This window comes from Neoarius graeffei, chromosome 5, assembly GCF_027579695.1.
Source record: "Neoarius graeffei isolate fNeoGra1 chromosome 5, fNeoGra1.pri, whole genome shotgun sequence".
NCBI lineage: Eukaryota > Metazoa > Chordata > Actinopteri > Siluriformes > Ariidae > Neoarius > Neoarius graeffei.
This window is the reverse complement of record NC_083573.1, coordinates 9,240,713-9,246,883: the sequence shown is the minus strand read 5'-3', so window position 1 is coordinate 9,246,883 and position 6,171 is coordinate 9,240,713.

Below are 6,171 nucleotides of genomic sequence, written 5' to 3'. Positions count from 1 at the left end.
TGAGTGTGAATGGTTGTCTGTGTCTATGTGTCAGCCCTGTGATGACGTGGCGACTTGTCCAGGGTGTACCCTGCCTTTCACCCGTAGTCAGCTGGGATAGGCTCCAGCTTGCCTGCGACCCTGTAGAACAGGATAAAGCGGCTAGAGATAATGAGATGAGATGAGATGATTTCAGAAGTTGAGTACCCTTCCTGGGATGGATGGACGGACATTGCCACGACATAATCCCCCTTCGGGCCTTTTGGCTAGCCTGGGATAAAAACCGAAGTCAGAACATTGTGCGAAAAACCCCTTATCAAGATGCTAAGCTATAAATAAATAAATATTTACCTCAAAATAATTCCGGGCGGCACGGTGGTGTAGTGGTTAGCGCTGTCGCCTCACAGCAAGAAGGTCCGGGTTCGAGCCCCGTGGCCGGCGAGGGCCTTTCTGTGCGGAGTTTGCATGTTCTCCCCGTGTCCGTGTGGGTTTCCTCCGGGTGCTCCGGTTTCCCCCACAGTCCAAAGACATGCAGGTTAGGTTAACTGGTGACTCTAAATTGACCGTAGGTGTGAATGTGAGTGTGAATGGTTGTCTGTGTCTATCTGTCAGCCCTGTGATGACCTGGCGACTTGTCCAGGGTGTACCCCGCCTTTCGCCCGTAGTCAGCTGGGATAGGCTCCAGCTTGCCTGTGACCCTGTAGAACAGGATAAAGCGGCTAGATGAGATAATTCCCTCACAGCCTCAACATGTTTCAGATAATAACGTCATTTTAGGGCCCAAAATTCTCACATGGACGATCCACAGAATGCTGGCTAATGTTCTTATTTAAACTAAACAAATTACACTGCAACCCTGTAATAACGAACTCTCGGAGGACATCCAAATAGTTCATCTCATCTCATTATCTCTAGCCGTTTTATCCTGTTCTACAGGGTCACAGGCAAGCTGGAGCCTATCCCAGCTGACTACGGGCGAAAGGCGGGGTACGCCCTGGACAAGTCGCCAGGTCATCGCAGGGCTGACACATAGACACAGACAACCATTCACACTCACATTCACACCTACGGTCAATTTAGAGTCACCAGTTAACCTAACCTGCATGTCTTTGGACTGTGGGGGAAACCGGAGCACCCGGAGGAAACCCACGCGGACACGGGGAGAACATGCAAACTCCGCACAGAAAGGCCCTCGCCGGCCACGGGGCTCGAACCCGGACCTTCTCACTGTGAGGCGACAGCGCTAACCACTACACCACCGTGCCGCCCTCCAAATAGTTCATTATATAAAAAAGTTCGTAAAACTGAAATGGACCTCTTTGTCACACCACTCACTCACTCTTATGTAAAACAAGACCAACTGTGTTTAATTTGGTCTTGCGCGTATTTACGAAGTAAAGGAAATAAGTCACACTCACCAGCGTTTGCATGCCGCATCTTCTTTCTTCATCGTGTTGATTGCAGTTACGGATGAAGTCTCAGAGCTCTTTTTCTTTAAAAGTTGGCATTGAATTTTTCTGGATATCATATTCTTTCAACCAATTCGTTGCTTTCTCACCATGCTTTAGAGGGTCCAGGATATAAAGTTCGTCTTTGACGGTATCATGTCTGTGCGCAGCAGGGCGCCTCGAGCTGCAACTCGTGTTCACGTCCACAGTGCCATTAGGACGAATTACCATGCACCTGTTCCGTATTAGAGTGCAATCACAGCAAAAACGTTTTGGACTTTACCTTTGATATCTCCACCTCTGATATCCTGTCTGTGCCTTGCTTGATTATTTTATCACTGATTTGGATCTGTTTGCCAACGTGTTTTTAAATAAAACCCTTCCAGCGATTATATCCATCCATCACCTGCATTTTCTGACAGTTGGACAGTATCCTACATTTACAAGTAGCCATGACAACAATGCTTATGGAGAAAAGACTCGAGTAAAACTGCTTTTAGCTCAGAAAAGAAAGTCCTTTTAAGGGATTTTTTTGAAGTCAGTGATCAGCGTTCTCGATAATTGTTAGCGATCGATACCTAAGCGAGGCTTGTTAAGCCTTTGTTTTACAGCGTTAACATGGACTGTTAACTTGACTGCAGACTTGATTACTTATGGTTTGTTTCTGGTGGGAAGAGGAGCGCATGGCTCAGTGATTTTAAAAAAAAAATTTTTAAGACTCATTGTTATTAAAGGTGGGGGACATGAACTTAGCTCTTTATACACTAATGTTCATAGTAAAAGAGTTTGTTATAGCATGGTTGCAGTGTATTATTTAAAAAAAAATCATCACAAAGAGGGATGGGTTCTTTATACCGTATTTACACCTTTAACGATGCTTTTGTTAATTCCTGTGTGTACTGTAAGCGCTCACACTTGCAGGTGCTCCGCACTCACCATGTTTAATGACAGGACTGGGATTGTGCGTCACGCTGCAGCATATCAAGGTCAGGACACGTTTCCAGAAGCGTGCATCTCCTCTCATCTCGGCTGTTACGTCAAACCTACGTCCAAAAAGGGTGCTTGACCCTGTGTCGTATCAATCAGGGCTAGCAAATTGTTGGGTTTGTTGGTTTAATGCTGTACTTTTCACCTAATATTTTCACATAAAGTCCATGTTACAGGCTACCAAAAGCATTATGGCCCACTGGTCGTTGTTGTGCTTTCATAACATGCAAACGTATGTAAATATTACAAACATGCATTACCACAAACTTTGTTAATCGAATGACATTCTCACTTCTGCAGTCTGTGGATATACAGTACAAGCTTACAGGTTTGGATTTTAACTGGCATTATAAATGACTGTTGGTAAAAATGTTCCACAAAGCTTTTGTTGAGAACCTGTGAACCCAAAAATCTTTTCGTTATTAAGCTTGCAAATAGTTTAGAGAGTAGGCAGGACAGCCCTTGTCAATCACAGCAGGACTAGCCAATCATGTGCATCTTTGAGCTTATGTATGCAGAAGAGGGTTGATAGCACTTTCCTCAGAGTGCGTTACTGCCTTACAGTGGTGCTTAAGAGTTTGTGAACCCTTTAGAATTTTCTATATTTCTGCATAAATATGACCTAAAACATCATCAGATTGTCAAAAGAGTCCTAAAAGTAGATAAAGAGAACCCAGTTAAACAAATGAGACAAAAATATTATACTTGGTCATTTATTTATTGAGGAAAATGATCCAATATTACATATCTGTGAGTGGCAAAAGTATGTGAACCTCTAGGCTTAGCAGTTAATTTGAAGGTGAAATTAGAGTCAGGTGTTTTCAATCAATGGGATGACAATCAGGTGTGAGTGGGCACCCTGTTTTATTTAAAGAACAGGGATCTATCAAAGTCTGATCTTCACAACACACGTTTGTGGAAGTGTATCATGGCACGAACAAAGGAGATTTCTGAGGACCTCAGAAAAAGCGTTGTTGATGCTCATCAGGCTGCAAAAGGTTACGAAACCATCTCTAAAGAGTTTGGACTCCACCAATCCACAGTCAGACAGATTGTGTACAAATGGAGGAAATTCAAGACCATTGTTACCCTCCCCAGGAGTGGCTGACCAACAAAGATCACTCCAAGAGCAAGGCGTGTAATAGTCGGCGAGGTCACAAAGGACCCCAGGGTAACTTCTAAGCAATTGAAGGCCTCTCTCACATTGGCTAATGTTAATGTTCATGAGTCCACCATCAGGAGAACACTGAACAGCAATGATGTGCATGGCAGGGTTGCAAGGAGAAAGCCACTGCTCTCCAAAAAGAACATTGCTGCTCGTCTGCAGTTTGCTAAAGGTCACGTGGACAAGCCAGAAGGCTATTGGAAAAATGTTTTGTGGACAGATGAGACCAAAATAGAACTTTTTGGTTTAAATGAGAAGCGTTATGTTTGGAGAAAGGATAAGAACCTTATCCCATCTGTGAAACATGGTGGTGGTAGAATCATGGTTTGGGCCTGTTTTGCTGCATCTGGGCCAGGACAGCTTGCCATCATTGATGGAACAATGAATTCCGAATTATACCAGCGAATTCTAAAGGAAAATGTCAGGACATCTGTCCATGAACTGAATCTCAAGAGAAGGTGGGTCATGCAGCAAGACAACGACCCTAAGCACACAAGTCGTTCTACCAAAGAATGGTTAAAGAAGAATAAAGTTAATGTTTTGGAATGGCCAAGTCAAAGTCCTGACCTTAATCCAATGGAAATGTTGTGGAAGGACCTGAAGCAAGCAGTTCATGTGAGGAAACCCACAAACATCCCAGAGTTGAAGCTGTTCTGTACGGAGGAACGGGCTAAAATTCCTCCAAGCCGGTGTGCAGGACTGATCAACAGTTACCACAAACGTTTAGTTGCAGTTATTGCTGCACAAGGGGGTCACACCAGATACTGAAAGCAAAGGTTCACATACTTTTGCCACTCACAGATATGTAATATTGGATCATTTTCCTCAATAAATAAATGATCAAGTATAATATTTTTGTCCCATTTGTTTAACTGGGTTCTCTTTATGTACTTTTAGGACTTGTGTGAAAATCTGATGATATTTTAGGTCATATTTATGCAGAAATATAGAAAATTCTAAAGGGTTCACAAACTTTCAAGCACCACTGTATGTCAGGAAAATGAACATATAATAAAGTCAAGTCGATTAAAGCATCTCATCATCAGTGGAACAATGCTATTTACAAAAAGACATAACCTTGAGTGGACGATTGGTTTTATGCATTGTTTCATTTTATGATTGGGTTTATGATATCAAACAGCTGTTTTGATAATTTTCAGTCAGGATTTCGTGCCAATCATAGCACTGAAACAGCGCTGATTAAAGTTATAAATAACATGCGTCTTAATACTGATGCAGGCAAAACATCGGTCCTGGTATTACTGGACCTCAGTGCAGCTTTTGATACTGTTGATCACAACATACTGCTATATCGACTTGAACACTGGGTTGGATTGACTGGTAAAGTTATCAATTGGTTAAAATCATACTTAAAAGATAGAAGCTTCTTTGTTACCCTGGGAAATTGTTCCTCAACGTCAATGTCCTTGACCTGTGGTGTCCCCCAGGGGTCGATTCTTGGACCATTACTTTTCAACCTTTATATGCTCCCACTTGGGCAAATTATCAATAAAAATTCAATTTTGTATCACTGCTATGCAGATGATACCCAAATTTATTTTGCTCTATCACCTAATGATTATGCCCCCCTTGAATGTCTCTACCAGTGTATCGATCAAATCAATAGCTGGATGTCACAAAATTTTCTTCAGCTGAACACAGATAAAACAGAAGTAATTCTATTTGGGAAAAAAGATGAAAGACTCAGGATTACCACTATTCTTGACACAAAAGGGATTAAAACTAAAGAAATGGTTAAAAATCTTGGTGTTTTCATTGACAGCGAGCTAAACTTTGACAGTCACATGAAAGCAATCACTAAAACGGCATTTTATCACCTAAAAAAACATTTCCAAACGAAGAGGACTTGTGTCAAAAAATGATCTGGAAAAACTAATACATGCCTTCATCTCTAGTAGGGTTGATTACTGCAATGGCCTTTTCACAGGCTTGCCAAAAAAGACCATCAAACGACTTCAGCTGGTTCAAAATGCAGCGGCGAGGGTTCTCACACGAACAAAAAGAACAGAGCACATTACTCCAATTCTAAGGTCCCTTCACTGGCTTCCAGTAAGCTACAGAATTGACTTTAAAGCATTGCTGCTGGTATACAAATCTCTAAATGGTACAGGGCCCAATTGCCTCTCTGATATGTTGCAGCGGCCTAACCCAATCAGATCTACCAGATCGCAACAGAAAAATTTACTATTAAAACCAGTTGTTAAAACAAAGTGTGGTGAAGCAGCTTTTAGCTACTATGCAGTACAGCTATGGAACCAACTGCCAGAGGACATCAAAAATGCTCCTGCTGTTGGCAGCTTCAAATCTAGGTTAAAGACCAAGCTGTTTTCAGATGCTTTCTGTTAAATAATTAATATTGTCTTCTTTACATTTTTTTATAATCTTTACTTTCTCTGCATGTTTTAAATTTATTTTAACTTTATTCTATTTTATTCTGCTGGTTTTTTTTTTCTTTTTCTCCTCCTATTTGAACTACTACTTCATTTTATTATTTTATTTCTACTATTGTTTAATTCTTATTTTCTTTTAATTCTTTTAATTAATTGTTTTAGAATAAAAATAAAATTATTT